The 16078-nt window shown below is 43.1% G+C and overlaps 1 protein-coding gene across 4 annotated transcripts in view; it reads left to right on the top strand.

The window, feature by feature from the left end:
• Nucleotides 1-16078, top strand: part of PCDH9 (protocadherin 9) — a 904042-nt gene that overhangs the window by 861159 nt on the left and 26805 nt on the right. The gene's annotated exons all lie outside the window — the stretch shown is intronic.

Raw genomic sequence — 16078 nt, 5'->3', positions numbered from 1 at the left:
TACATCCCTTTGTGGCACGTATGCAGTATGATGCATGTGGTGAGTCTTAAATACTTGTATATTTGTCCCTAATAAAAAAAGGGAGAAATATTGTATTCTGTATTAATTGGATATATTTGGCTAAGCTTTTAAATGTGACAAATGGAAACATGCCACACTGCCTGAAAGTAATTCTGACCATCAGTGAACCACAGTGGCTGCCAGTTTGCAGACGATTTCTAGTTTTCTTGGTTTTGTTACATTTCTTTCATGCTAGCTATTTACCATGTGAATAAGGAGAAAGTACCCTGAGCCATAAATAAACGTATTCGTGTTCTAATATGAGAGTTTCGGTGAGGGGCTTGTTATATTATATCACACATCAAAAACCAACCTGAGTCTCTGTAATAGCATAGTTTGCAGACAGATCTGTTCAAATAAGCAACAATGAAAGTGCTGCTGGAAGCCTTAGAACACAGTTATTAAGCAGACAAACTTTCAGGCCACCTTATCATTTCTTCATGTAGGAATGAGGTTTGTTTTAGATGAGCTAATTCTCTTCAGGACACCTGAAAGTGTGTTTATGACAGTGCGCACAACATATCCCTGTGGATCCAACAGGAGAAGGCTTTGTTGATTTATGAATGTGGTCCAAAGCAGCCTTATGCTTCTTAATTTACAGGAAATCCAGGGTAAACCATTTATTTACAAACAGGGGAACAGTTGCCAAGAGAGAATAAAAAAGCCGCTGATTAATCAGCATGCAGCTTTCATCTTGAAGGGCCTTGCTGCCTGGACCTTTTTAACATTTGGAAGATTGGCCTTGTGTGAGAGAGATGTCATGTGGAAATGCCTTTGATAGCTCTGTGATTGAGAAAGGGACAGTTACAGGTTTAAACAACTCTGCATGATAGAACAGAGAACATGCATGGCTGGGAAAAAGTTACAGCTCTTTTGCCCTTTGGAGTAAAATGAGAGAAAAGCTTGCTCTGGTACTTCTACTGATGAAATTTGCTTTCTGGAACATGACCAAGTCCCAACATATATCATCTGTGAGAAATAGTGCAATCAAAAGGTTGTGTTCCTAAATAGGCTTGGAATATCTTGGCAACTGCTAAGGAAATACAAATAAGGAATAGTGCCCTCCTAGCTCGACCCTTAAATTACGCAGCTGTTCATTACCAGAATTATATATCTCATGCTGCCCTTTGGAAGAAAGGCATGGTGCACAGAGCTGGAACAATCACTGAATTATAGTACAGTAAGAAAGACCTCCTAAAGTGTCTCATGCATGTACAGGAAGATAAGAAAGACCAGCTTAAGTTCTTGGCATTTTGAAGAAGGCAATCAAGAAACCCTTTGAATTCTTTGGTTTTCTTTCTCTGCAATTCATCTACATTTTATTGCCAGTCTGACAAAGCATCCTATTCATGTGTCAACACTCTTCTCCCTCTTGATGCATGGGTGTTTATAACAAGCTGAATTTGCAGATGCTACCATTAGAAAACATTAATACAGCCAGTTGCATGGTGTTAATATTTATATCATTATTAATGATTTTATGGTTCCCTCCTTTGTGCTTCTGAAATACAAAGGCTATATTAGCATGGTCAAGCATAGCAGTGTTTGATGCAATCCTGTAAACTCACATTTTTTATCCATAACAGGCTTTGCATTTCAGACTGAAATAAAGTATGTTATGCTAATCAGTTTACTGTTAATAAATGATCTGAGTGACGTTTGTCAATTTTTTTTTACGTTTAGTTATGATCTGACTAAGAAAAATGGCACTGCAGCATAAAACAGTTACTTCGAACATGTGTGCTTGAGAAACCTGAAATTTTTATGTTCATTCAATTGATAATTACTTGCTTTTATGTCTCCTGAGAGTTTGTCCAATATTATATTCTGGCAAACAGTACAAAATAAATGATACAAAGTTAACATGGTACACATGAAACTCTGGCTAAATGACAGCTCTCAAAATGTAATTGTAAACGGGGAATCATCTTCAAGTGGGTGTGTTTCTAGTTTAGTCCTGCATGGATCAGTTCTCAGGTCTACAGTATTTAACATTTTTTATCATTGACCTGGAATAATGCATAAAATCATCACTCGTAAAGTTTGCAGATGACAAAAAGATTGGTGGAGTGGATTAATAATGAAGAGGAGAAGTCACTCATACATCATGATCTGGATTGCAAGGAAACAATATGCATGTTAATATAATAAAATGTAAAGTTATACATAGGGTTGCCAGGTGTCCGGTTTTCAACTGGAATGCTTAGTCAAAAAGGGTGCCTGGCACCTCTGGTCAGCATTGCTGACTGGGCCTTTAATAGTCTGTTTGATGGCAAAGCGGGGCTAAGGCAGGCTCCCTACCTGCCATGGCTTCATGCAGCTTCCGGAAGCAGCTGCATGTCTGCCCTCCGGCTCTTACATGTAGAGGCACATTGCCCTTGCCCCAAATGCCGGCTCTGCAGCTGTGAGGTTGGCGCCTTTGGATGGGGCAGTGCACATTGCCACCTGGTCATGCCTCCATGTAGGGGCCAGAGGGCAAATATGTCGTTGCTTCCAGGAGCTGCCTGAGGTAAGCGCTGCCCAGAGCCTGCGCCCCGACCCCTCCCATGCCCCAACCGCCTGCCCCAGCACTAATCCCCCTCCCAGCTTCCAAATCTCTCGGTCCCAGCCCGGAACACTGCCCTGCACCCCAAACCCCTCATCCCCAGCTGGAGCCTGCACCCCTGACCACCTCCCACCCTCTGAACCCCCTGCCCCAGCCCTGATCTCCCTCCTGCCCTCCAAACCCCTCAATCCCAACCCAGAGCATCCTCCTGCACCCCAAACCCCTCATCCTCAGCCCTACCCCCAGTCAGAGCCCTCACTCCCTCTCCAAACCCCTCAGTCCCAGCCCAAACCACCCTCCTACATACCAAACCCCTCATCCCCACTCTACCCCAGAGTGTGCACCCCCAGCCAGAGCCCTCACCACCCTGCACCTTAACCCCCTCCCCCAGTCCAGAGCCCCCTCTCACACTCTGAACCTCTCAGCCCCAGCTCAGAGCCCCCTACTGCACCTGTCCCCACAGCAGAACCCACACTCCCAGCCACAGCCCTCACCCTCTCTGAACCCCAACCCCCTGCTCCAGCCCGATGAAAATGAGTGAGAGAGTGAGAGTGGGGAGAGTGAGTGACAGAAGGAGGGAGGGATGGAGTGAGCAGGGGAGGGACCTCGGAGAAGGGGTGAGGTAGGGCAAGGATGTTCTATTTTGTTTTAGTAGAAAGTTGGCAAGCTTAGTTATACATCTAGTAACAAAGAATGTAGACCATACTTACAGGATGGGGATTTTGTCCTGGAAAGCAGTGACTCTGAAAAGACTTTAGGGTCATGCTGGATAATCAGCGGAAAATGAGCAACCAGTGAGACAAGAACACCTAATGTGATCATTGGATATATAAACAGAGTAATCTGGAGTAGGGCTAGGAAGGTTATATAGCCTCTGTGTTTGGCATTGGTGTCCACAATTCAAGAAGTCTGTTGATAGATTTCAGAGGGTTCAGAGAAGAGTAATGAGAATGATTTCAGGACTTGAAAACATGCCTTATGGTGATACAGTTAAGAAGCTCAATCTATCTTATCTTATCTTATCTTATCTTGATTTAATCATAGTCAGTAAGTTCCTACATACAGAACAATATTTGATAATGGGCTATTCAGTCTAGCGAGCAAAAGTATAACACAGGGGTCAGCAACCTCTGGCACACGGCTCGCCAGGGTAAGCACTGGCCGCGGTTCACCGTTCCAGGCCAATGGGAGTGGCAGGAAGCTGCGGCCAGCACATCCCTCGACACACATTGCTTCCTGCAGCCCCCAATGTCCTGGGATGGCAAACGGTGGCCAGTGGGCGCCACCTGCTTACGCGGCAAGTAAACAAACTGACCTGGCCCATCAGGGTGCTTACTCACACGAGCCGCATGCCAGAGGTTGCTGATTCCTGGTAAAACAAGATCCAGTGACTGAAAGTTGAAGCTAGACAAGTTGACATTGGAAATAAAGTGTAAGCAGAGGCTTTTAACCATTGAAATAATTTACCAAGGGTGTGAGGATTTTTTATGACTGACAATTTCTTAAATCAGGCCTGGATTTTTCTTTTAAAAGATATGCTCTAATTCATACAGGTGTTATTTGAGGGAAATTCTATGGCCTGTGTTGCAGAGGAGGCAGGAGCGGCTCCAGGCCCCACCACACCAAGCACGTGCTTGGGGTGACAAGTCGCAGGGGGTGCTCTGCCGGAGGCAGCCTGCGGGAGGTCCACCGAAGCCGCGGGACCAGCGGACCCTCCGCAGGCAAACTGCCGGAGGCAGCCTGCCTGCCGTGCTTGGGACGGCACAATCCCTACAGCCGCCCTTGATAGGACATCAGACTAGATTATTACAATGTTCCCTTATGGCCTTAGCATCTGTAAATCTACTAAATGAATTATTGCCAAATTCCAGAAAAGCCTTTCTACTTTTACTAATACTGTGTATTTATTTTGATATTGTTAGTTTCATTTGGACTGTACTGAGAATGAACATGTTCATTGCAGTATTGATGATACAAGAGACAAATATCATTTCCAATTAAAATATTACTTAACGAGAGTAGAAACTTGTTGATGTAGACTTGTTAATGGCACTCGTCAGCCATACAAAAACCTTGTCCACACTCTGGAATTCTTGGAAAAAATTCTGACGAGTATTAACACTGGTTTAGCTGTTCTTAGCACTGGTGGGAGCCTGTCACTCTCTGCTGGGGATACTCAGATCCATGAGTCACTATGTTACCTTAGGAAGAGTGAGCGTTGCTGGAGACTAGACTGTATGTCAGCTCCTTGCCACACTGGTCTATCATCTTCACCAGCAAATTTATCAAGGCTCTCCCAGCCCCAACCTTGCTAGCAGGTAACAATCAGTGAACTTTAGCCTCAGAGCTCCTTAGAGATGTTTCTCTGCGGTGCTTGGCACATCTCTCTGTACATTCACAGAAAGTATTAAGTTTGCTGCTCTGTTAAAGAGTCAGTACATTACAGCATATTAATTTAACTGGGGGCTAAAAACACCTTTCCCTTCAACCATAGCACTGAATTGGCTTATAGTAAAAGTAAAACAAATTTAACAAATGTAATAATTTTAAGTGATACCAAGTAGAAGAAATAAAGGTAGAAAGGGTTACAAGCAAACAAAAATAAAAATATGCTTTCTAAAAATATGCTTTGGCTAAGACCAAATTTAACAAGCCACAGCTTTGTTCAAGGTAGTTTTCTCACCAATCTTCCCTTTCCCAGCAATAGCTGGTTAGTTCTCAGCTAGGATTCCCACAGAATTCAAGGTGCTGGTTTTCCTTGTCTCCTCGGGTGAAGGATAACTTAGGGGTTCTCTGCCCCTATCTTTATAATCCAGTAAACCTCTCAAAAGTATATCTTTCAAAGTTAATTGATCCTACTTCGAGACGCAGGAAGGCATCCTGAGGTGCTTTTTCTCCACTCGCTCTTCTGATGTCTTTGTTTTCCTTTTATGTAAATATACTTTCATTATCTCTGCCTGACAGCCAGGCTGCTCAGACAAACAAAAAGGCATTCCTTTGTCTAGGGCAGACTGGGCTTATGCATCATTAGCCAAACACATTTTAGGAAACATAATCCTAGCACATATCCATAGCTCTGTGTACACACCTTGTAGATACACCACACAAGTACATTAATGATCAGTGAGTTATTAGTTTTTCAGTGATACCTCGGAAGGCATATGTTGTACAAAAAATATGGAAGTAGTTTGTAGGGTGTAAATACAGGGGTGCCTAGGGCGATAGGCCCCAATGTGGAAAAGTGTTTGGAGGCTTCTATCATGTTTAACACCATATTAGTCAGTATTATTGAGTGCTAGCATAATATTATTTCTTAAAATTCCCTAGCACAGACCAGACCAGACCAGAGAGAGGTAATTTAAAAACGTACACAGGTTCCTTCTTTTCCTATAGACTGTTAAGAGAAAGAAAATGTTGTCTGATAAAATTTATTTTGTTTGAATGTGCAAAGTTCAAAGAGTTGATTCAGGGCTGAGGAGCTGAAAAGTGTTTATGGAAAACGGAAATATATCTCACACGCTAGTTCGGTTCCTGCAAACCTAGTTCAAAGAGTTTGTTTGAAATAGACATGAGTCAAACACTTTCTTTATAAATCAGGATCACCTCCTATATGATTAAGGAAAGAATTCTCAAGGAAGATGCATGTTCTAAGAACAGTCTCTGCAGTGTATAAATGTGCTGTGAATTAAGAGAAAGAAAATGATATTTTTTTATTGTAACAGCTAAAGATCAAAAGTGGATGTGTTTGTTTTAGGGGATTGAGCTAACAGGGTGACGTCTGGAGCTTGGGAAAGATATGTCAATTTAGAGGTAGCTCTGGCAGGCTAAGAAAACAGCTATGCCTAAGGGAACAGCCTTCCCATTATGGGAGCAGTAAAGCAGTATTACTGCTTTTATCTTCAAACTTGTGTAACTGTGTTTATGGAATAGCTTTACAAGAACGTCTAATGAATTGTGAGTGATAGTCTTAATGTCTACTGTATTTTATATTCCATGTCTTTCTCACTAGTGTAACCTAATCAACATTAAAAGCCTATATCAATAGAAATAGCAATAAAATCTCTGTTGCACAGATTGGGCTGAAACCACTTGCCCCGTTGCTACTTTCTCAATGACCAAATGATAGGAGGTTTGAGAAAGGGAAGGATGTAGCAAGGTCAGTAATACCTGAAGGTGGTTATTGAACCTGGACATATCCACTGCCTGTTTAAATGTAGTTGACAAGCGTTAACAATCTATGGCAATAATGGCTCAAGTCTCTTCTCTAGCCTTAACATTAAAGATGTGGGTCCTTCTCACAAGTGATTTGTTTCCACTTTCTAACAAGGACCAACACTGGGTAAGCAAAACAGGATGAAAATCAGCCACCAAAGACAGTTGCATGATTTTCCACCCTTTCTGCACTGTTCTTTGACAGAAGAGCCACACAGGGAACCAACTGCTGCTTCTGGATATAGGGCCACTAAGCCCTGATGCAAATTATGACTTCACAAAGGCAGCCCTAATTTACACCACTGGCATAGCTATGTGCATAGGTGTTTAAATCCGCCAACAATTCATACAAGAATTAATGCCTGGAGAATGTTTGTATCATAACCTAGTCCCAGATTTGGACCTTAGCGTCCAAAATATTGGGGTTAGCATGAAAACCTCCAAGCTTAGTTACTAGCTTGGACCTGGTAAAGCTGCCACCACCCAAAAAAATAGAGTGTTTTGGGGCACTCTGGTCCCCACAAAAACCTTTCCTGGGGACCCCAAGACCCAAATTCCTTGAGTCTCACAACAAAGGGGAATAACCCATTTCCCTTCCCTTCTCCCTTCCAGGTATTCCCTCCCTGGGTTCCTAGAGAGATACACAGAAGCAAACTCTGTGAATCTAAACAGAGGAATTCCACCCTCTCTATTTCCAGTCCTGGAACACACAAGCACTTCCCTCTTCACCCAGAGGGTATGCAAAGTCAGGCTAGTAAATCTAACACACAGAGATTTCCCCCTGACTTCTTCCTCCCACCAATTCCCTGGTGAGCACAGACTCAATTCCCTGGAGTTCCCCACTAAAGAAAAACTCCAACAGGTCTTAAAAAGAAAGCTTTATATAAAAAGAAAGAAAATACATAAAAATGGTCTCTCTGTATTAAGGTGACAAATACAGGGTCAATTGCTTAAAAGAAATATGAATAAACAGCCTTATTCAAAAGAATACAATTTAACACATTCCAGCAACACTTACATGTAAAGACAAAAAAACCCCAAACCTATCTTTGTACTCACAACTTGGAAACAGAAGATTAGAAAGCAGGAAATAGAAAAATCCTTCCCATAGCCGAGAGGGACAGATTCAAGACAAAAGACTCAGACACAAACTTCCCTCCACCCAGACCTGAAAAAGTCTGGTTTCCTGATTGGTCCTCTGGTCAGGTGCTTCAGGTTACTTTTTTTTCAGGTGAAAGAGACATTAACCCTTAGCTATCTGTTTATGACAGTTTGCCACAAACAATATTGCATGTGCCCAGGAGGAAGCTGTGGTCTGAAAATCAAGCCCAAAGAAAGCATGAAGGCAAGTGGATTTTGCAGATCATGAGGTGCGTGACGGTGAATCAGAGGGGATAGAGCACAGAAGCAGGAAGGGGCAGAATCTTGAAGAGCATGAAAGGTGAGGCTGAACAGACTGAGCATGATGTGTGAGATAGTATACCAGCAGGGAGGCTAGAGGAAGGCAAACATGTGTGTGTATTGGAGTGATACAATATTTTTTTTCAAAATTCTTATCATAGAAGTCTAGAAGATAGAAATGGAAGACACCTATTTGTCCACTAACACCCACCATTCTCTATAATAGATGTTCTAGAATTTACGTGATGTTAGCTCATTATTTCTTTAGTATAACCCATTGTCTGGTCTGCTTATGTCAGCATAGCTCCAATGGGAGGGTTTGGTCTGAGAACTGGGGAAATATAGAATTAGGAACAGGTAAATCTATATTTCAAAATGCTTCAAAGTAGTGATATATCCTACAGCATATATCTTATAACATAACCACAAAAACTCTGTAAATGTTTGAAGTCATGATCGTGTTGGTCTCCCTTGCATGGGACTTTTTTTTCCAGGTTGCAGTTTGTCTTTTGCAGGTTTTCACAGTTGCTTCCTCCTCCAGCAGCAGGGGTGGCACCAGGCCCCAGCACGCTAACTGTGAGCTTGGGGTGGCAAGCCGTGGGGGGCGCTTTACCAGCTCCGCGAGGGCGGCAGGCAAGCTGCTTCCAGCGGCTTGCCTGCTGAGGGTTCGCAGGTCCTGCGGCTTCGGCTATGGGACGTGGTGTGGGCCGCGAGATGTGCTGGCTGCCACTTCCCGCAGCCCTCATTGGCCTGAGACAGCGAACCGCAGCCAGTGGGAGCTGTGATCAGCCAAACGTGGATGCTGTAGGTAAACAAACCATCCTAGTCCGCCAATGGATTTCCCTGATGGGCTACATGCCAAAAGTTGCCAATCCCTGTGGTAAATCATCATCAAGCAGGTGCATTTTTCATAGAGTCTCACAGGGATCAGTTTTTGGCCCTACACTATTTATCATTTTTATTGTTGACCTGGAAAAAAAAATCACATTTGCAGTGACACAAAGATTCAGGAAGTGGCAAATGCTGGAAAGGACAGATCTGGATCTCCCTGTAAGCTGGCCATAAGCAACCAATAAGAGTTTTAACAGGGTCAAATGTAAAGTTGTACATCTAGGAACAAAGGATTTAGGCTATACTTACAGGATGAGGGACTCTATTCTGGGAAGCAGTGACTCTGAAAAGACTCAGTGTAGATACTCAGCTGAATCTGAGCTCCCAATGTGATGCTGTGAACAAAAGGGCAAATGAGATTCTTGGAGGTATAAGCAGGGGAATATGAAGAAGTAGCAGCAAAGTCAGGTTACCTCTAGTTTTGGCATTGATGTGGCTGCTACTGGAATACTTTGTCCAGTTCTGGTGTCCTCAATTCAAGAAGGATCTTGATGAATTGGAGAGGATTCAGAGAAGAACTATGAGACTAATTAAAGGATTGAAGAACATGCCTTATATCGGGGTCAGCAACCTCTGGCACACGGCTCGCATCGGCAGGTTCAGCGGACCGCAGCTCCCACTGGCTGTGGTTCGCCGTCCCAGGCCAAATGGGGGCTGCAGGAAGTGGCGCGGGTGAGAGATGTGCTGGCCGCGGCTTCCCACCACCCCCATTGGCCTGGGACAGCGAACTGTGGCCAGTGGGAGCCATGGTTTGCCGAACCTGCTGACGCGGAAGGTAAAGAAAGTGGCCCGCCCGCCAGGGAACTTACCCTGGTGAGTTGTGTGCCAGAGATTGCCGACCCCTGCCTTATATGATATTCAAGAAGAGAAGGTTAAAGGGTGACTCGATCACAGTCCATGAGTACCTATGTGGGGGAAAATGTTATGATAATAGAGGGCTCTTCAATCTATTAGAAAAAAGTGCAAAATTTAACAGTGAGGGTAACTAACCATTGGAACAACTTCCTAAGAGTTGTAGTACATTCTCCATCACTGGCAATTTTAAAATCAAGATTGTATGAGGTATTTTTTCTAAAAGATGGTCTAATTCAAACAGGAAGTAATTCAGGGAGGTTCTATGACCTGTGCTGTATAGAAGATCAGACTAAATGATCACTATTGTCCGGCCTTCTGACCTAAACATCTATGTTTCCAGATATTGAACCAAATGTTCAAACTGAAAATTTCAGTTTACATCCTTTGACAATAAATTATATTGGGTTATTTTGAATCACACCGTATATGCAGTTCGGACAGATCTTCGCTGACTTCATGGGGCTATAACAACTCACGCTAGCTGAGGATCTGCCCCATATAATTAGCTACATTGACTTGTCAATACCTCTGTGAATGTTTGGTGTTGCCTTAGCTTTTTCGACTTGCAACTTTTTTGAAGGAAAAAGATGATGTAAAACTACCTATATTTCTGCGTTCTTTATTCCTGTGGAAATTCATTTCATGTTCTCTCAAAAGTCCCTCTATTTATCCATTACTTAAAAATAGCTGATTGTATCAATGGGGAGTCTACTTCAGGCAATAAGACAGGGAAAAACAAAAAACAAAAGAGCATATCCCAAACAGGCAAGTTACTTTTGGCAGGAACATAGAAAACAAGGCAGCCCACAGGGCTGGCATGCCTGGGGGTTACTAGCCCATCCTCTCTAGCACAGTTATCTCAGTACTTGTTTTGAGTGGCACAGAATGACTCAAATTCAGGCCTGTGAGATGCAGATAACTCTTCTTAAATACCAGGGGAAAAATATCTAATTTGGCTTTAAATTGTGAATTGCAAACACAGTGCTATGTTTATTCTTGTTGCAAACCACTTTCTCTGTTCCTATTTCTCTGCACTCTCCAAATTCCAGCATCCGCCATTTGTTTTAGAAGGCAAATTTTAGTATTTCTAATGGCTTCTCTTCTGCTGCTGTTACTGTAATATTAGTATCCTTGGTTTTAAATAAATAAGCTCTCTGTATTTCTCTGAATCAATGCTGTTAAAATCTTTACTCCTAGGAAATTCTGAATGTATGCCAATCTAGCCTTGGAATAAAAGGGCAGTGTAGTGATGGAGATACTCAGCCTTTGGTTGAAATATGAACTGAAAGTATGTGGCTGATTCTAGTATTAGTCATACTGCTGGATACTGGGAGTAACTTGACTCAATTTGATGGAGTTCGGTGTAAGATCAGAATGCAGCTTTCTGCCTTTGCATACATGAAACGAGCACATAGCTTGTCTAAAGACTCAGAGAGTAAAACTGGAAGCGTTTTGCAATATTTTCATCCAAGATTTGAACACTGGCAAACATTTTCCTGGTAGCTGTCTGGAAAGAGGGCAAAGATAATTAAAATGAATATATCACATATCAGTAGGCAGATTATACAGAGGAAGCTTTTGTTATTGCAGTGATTGTTCACTTGAATTATGAAACAAATGGAGCACGTTGTGTGAAAGTAGAAAATCATATTATGCACAAATTGTTTTAAGTAAGAACGAGGTTACAACCTTTTTTTTTTTTTTTGAGGATCACTGTGGCAGCTGTGGCTTTTCATGGAGTGTTTCGCAGCCCTTTCTCCTGCAGGAGCCCCCTTCTTTCAGGGGCAGGCTTACTTATGTAGCCCAGGGTTCAGTGTGCATCAACAGAAGCCGTGGGAACTACAAGTTGTAGACTACAAACTGCAGCATGTTGAGAGAACTTCCTGGTTTCTTCCAGGATGTACCCTCTGCCCTCCCAGCAGGAGGTCTCAGCATGGACTGAGCTGGGAGCTCTTGGCAGGCAAGAAGAGAGGAAACTGCTAGACCAGGGGCGGGCAAACTTTTTGGCCTGAGGACCACATTGGGTTTCGTAAATTGTATGGAGGGCTGGTAAGGGGAGGGGGTCGTGGCCCAGCCCTCAACTCCTATCTGCCCCCCCACCAGGACTCCTGCCCCATCCACACACCCCCACTCCCTGTCCCCTGATCTCCCCCTGACTCCCGCTGCCCCATCCAATCCCTCCTGATGCTCCCCCCCAGGGACCTCTGCCTTCATTCAACCCACTGTTCCCCCCCCGCAACCGCCCCGACCCCTATCCATACCCCACCCCATGATCACCACCCCGAACTCCCCTGCCCTCTATCCACCCTTCTCCCCTGGCTTCCTGCCCCTTTACCGCACTGCCTGGGAGGCGCTACAGCCGCACCATCCGGATGGAGCTGGGCCATGCCTCCACCATGCAGCACAGAGACTGGGTCAGGCCGAGCTCTGCAGCTGTGCTGCCCCAGGAACTCACAGCCCCACCGCCCAGAGCATTGCATTGGCGGCGGAGTGAGCAAGCTGAGGCTGCAGTGAAGGGGGAACAGCAGGAGAGGGGCTGGTGCTAGCCTCCTGGGCCAGGAACTCAGGGGCCAGGCAGGACAGTCCCGTGGGCCGGATGTGGCCCATGGGGCATATTTTGCCCACCTCTGGGCTAGACTATAATCTTGTTCTATATTCTTCACAGAATAAAGCCTTGTTCCTGGTAGCTTGTCTGAGGTGAACACACACTGACACACAATGCAGAGCACACAAAGGAGCTTCAGACCCAGTTTCCCAAAGTTATGTAAAACGTCGCAAGGCAAGCTTCCCCTATCTTGAACTGGGCCAGTGAACAGGATGGGGAAGGAGGTGGGGTGCTACACTTAGAAAGTTCGAGTGGCCCTTTCCTTGGTTTGCTGTGAGTAGAGGTGGAAGAACAACCGATTTTTCTGTTTGCTGACATTTCCAAAAAAATATAAAAAAATTCTTTGTTTTGGGTCCAGTCAAATCAGAAAATTCTTAAAAATTATGATGAATCAAAGTTCCATTTGGAGTCCAATGAAATATGTCATTTGACCAAAACATTTTGTTTCTGAACACTTTTAAAGGTCTAGGTCCAGAAAATGGCTGGGGGGGAGGTAGTGGTGGTGCCCACCTTATAACTTTTAGTCTTGGATTTAAATGTGTCCCCACCTCTCAGGTGAGTTCTCTAATCACCAGGATATAGTCTCTCTCTCTGTCTCTGGCCCAATGACTACTCAAGTATTTCATACAAATTTTGTAGCTTCACCAGAATAGCCTATAACCTAGAGTTTAGGGCACTCACCTGGGAGGGGGAAGAGCTGGGGTCAAATCTCTGCTCAAGAGTAGGGATTCAAAACTAGGTCTCCTACATTCCGCATGCGTGTCCTAACCACCAGACCAATGGCTAAAAATGGTTAGGGGGGAGGTTACCACCTTCTTCTCTGACCGTTTTGTGACTCCAGCCCAAATTTGTGCATTTTTTTGTTTCTGTTTTTTTTCCTGGCCAAAGCTATCCTATGAATGTGTGTGAAGTTCATGAATAGTTTTGGGTTGACTAAAGCTACATTTTTAATTAATTGATTATTTGTCAAAAAAATGCCACCCAACTTTAGTTGTGCGGTCTATCTTCTTTTCCAGACTTCATTAGTGCTACTCTCTTTAAATGTCATAATCTTAAGGCTATGTCTACACTACCACTTCTGTTGGCAAAACATATGTCAGTCACCCAGTGAGTGAATATTCCACTCCCCATAAGTGACACCAGCATAAGCACTAGTGTGCACAGTGATATATCGGCTTCTCTCATCACCATAGCTACTGCCGCTCATTAGGGGTGGATTATGTTGACCAGAAAGCTCTCTCCCATCAGCATAGGGTGTCTACAAGAGAGATCTAACAGCGGCGCAGCTGCATCACTACAGACGTAGCCCAAGACACTTAAATGGCAGCCATTACTGTGTATCTTTGAGCCCTACAACTTTGAACACTCTCACAGCATCCTTATAAGGCAATGAAGTACTATTATCCCCATTTTACAGATGGGGACCTGAGGAACAGAGAGACTAAGGGCTCATTTACATGGGGAGTTATTCCAGAATTTCTATTCCTGATTAAATGTTCTTGTTTAACTCCCATGTGTAGACACTCTAGTTCTGGAATAAGAATGTCCACACCTGGAGTTAATCAGGAATAGTTAATCTCCTTTAAATTCACATTATACTGTATTCCAGGTTAACTTTCATGTGTAGGGAAAACCTGAGCCTTTGGCCCACGGTCATACAGGAAGTCTGTGGCACAGCAGGGTACTGAATCCTGGTCTCTGGCTAATGCCTTCGCCACTATGCCATCTTCCCTAAGTCTGAAAATATGAATGTGCATTCCAGATGTTCTCAGATATCTATCAATTGGCACATCAGATATAGTTGTAGGAGCCCAGTGCCTAATTTTCCTAGATGATTTACCTAAATTTATACAAATCTGAAAAAAAAAGTCAAGATTTAGTTGGGGAAAGGTGAAGGTTTGGCCGCTTCTTACTTTGCCCACTCCTAATTGAACTAGCTCTCAATTTCTTTTAAAACTGAAAGTGCTTGAAAGTGTCATGTGAGATTTTCTTAGACTCCATGCCCAAGGCTCCTGTGGAGCGAATGCAGCCTGAAAAAAACAGCCCAGCAAATTTAATACTGCAGATTCTCATAGTGTGCATTTGATTAACTGCTTTATATTAAGAATTGTAGGTGATGACTAAAATCTATTAGGACATGATTCCTTAACATACATGATATATCTGAAGTATATTGAACATTAATTGTAGACAGTGCTTAGCCAGTGAAAATAATACAGGTCTATAAGGAGGCTATACTTCTACTATAATGAATGGGAAAAATCAGGGTGGAATTTTTCTGTGACATTTGTTTTTTTTTTGGTTGGTTGGTTGGTTTAATGTGTCTGGGTTATGTTTTAGGTTTTTTGGGGGGTGAAGTAGGATAGGGTAGGTTTGTTTGTTTGTTTTTAATTTTGCTCTCAGTCTCCAATACCATGAATTATTTTTTTTAAAAAAGACACAATAATGGACCTAGTACAGCACCAGTAAATGCCTATCCAACAGGAAATACATATAATAAAGCAAAGTATGTCCAGTATTGACAGGGAGAATAAGGTGATTCTCAGGCTTGTAATATTGTAAATATGCAGTATATGCAAGTGTTTATGGTGGGTGCTGTGATTTGCTGCAGGACATGCTGAGGCAGGCACTTGTGTAGATCAGTGCATCCCAGTCTATTTAATCAATTATGTCACTTGATCAGCATAAAACAGGGAGATCTCAATACCTCCTTTTTTTAGTTGCAAAAATAGGACCCCAGAAGCAATTACATTGTAAATTAGCTGACAAGCAGAGAATACCTAGTGGATGCATAACTACTGGAGTAGAGAATGTTTTTACTGTTATTTCTTTTCTGAAAAGCAACATTGTGAAGAGGAAGCAGGAGTCATCCCTGAATTGGTTTCCAAGCTGTTCATATGTCATGCCCGTTCTCTGTGAGTGGATGCAATATATGAACTGACAAAGTGTAGTGCTTCTTTGCCACTATGGCTACTGAGTGCTTACTAAGTGTTTATACCTGCAGTTGTGTGGAAATCGGTTAATTTGCACAGTAAAAAAAACCAACACATTTAGTAAAAATAAAACGAGGCAAGCACCAGATGTTTTCTGTTATCAGCACTTGAAGGTTGGGGTTGGTTTTTCTTTAGTATACTTATATGTAAATGTGTTTTGAGCAGGAGTCCAAAAGCAGCAGCAAATTTCCTTTCACCCCATGAAGTGATTTTTTTTTTTCCAGAAAAACTCAACTGTCACCTTGACATTTTACACTCCTCCATACATCCACTCTTAGCCCACCACATGCACCTACGTACCCCCTTTGCACCATGCCTGCACTACTTACATGCTGCGTGGGCTCAAAAGTAATGTGAGACTCACCTGCCTTTGCAATGCTCACAAACTGAGACTGGTTGAGAATTTTTTTTTAATTATTTTTTTGCAAATTTTGAAAACAATTTTTGCAAATAATTTCTATATTTTTTTCAAGCAGCTGCACCAGACTCTTTTTGTGTGTTCTGTGGAGGCTAATC

The sequence above is a fragment of the Gopherus evgoodei genome, chromosome 1 (genome assembly GCF_007399415.2).
Source record: "Gopherus evgoodei ecotype Sinaloan lineage chromosome 1, rGopEvg1_v1.p, whole genome shotgun sequence".
In the NCBI taxonomy this organism is placed as follows: domain Eukaryota; kingdom Metazoa; phylum Chordata; order Testudines; family Testudinidae; genus Gopherus; species Gopherus evgoodei.
This window is presented reverse-complemented; position numbering and strand designations above follow the sequence as displayed.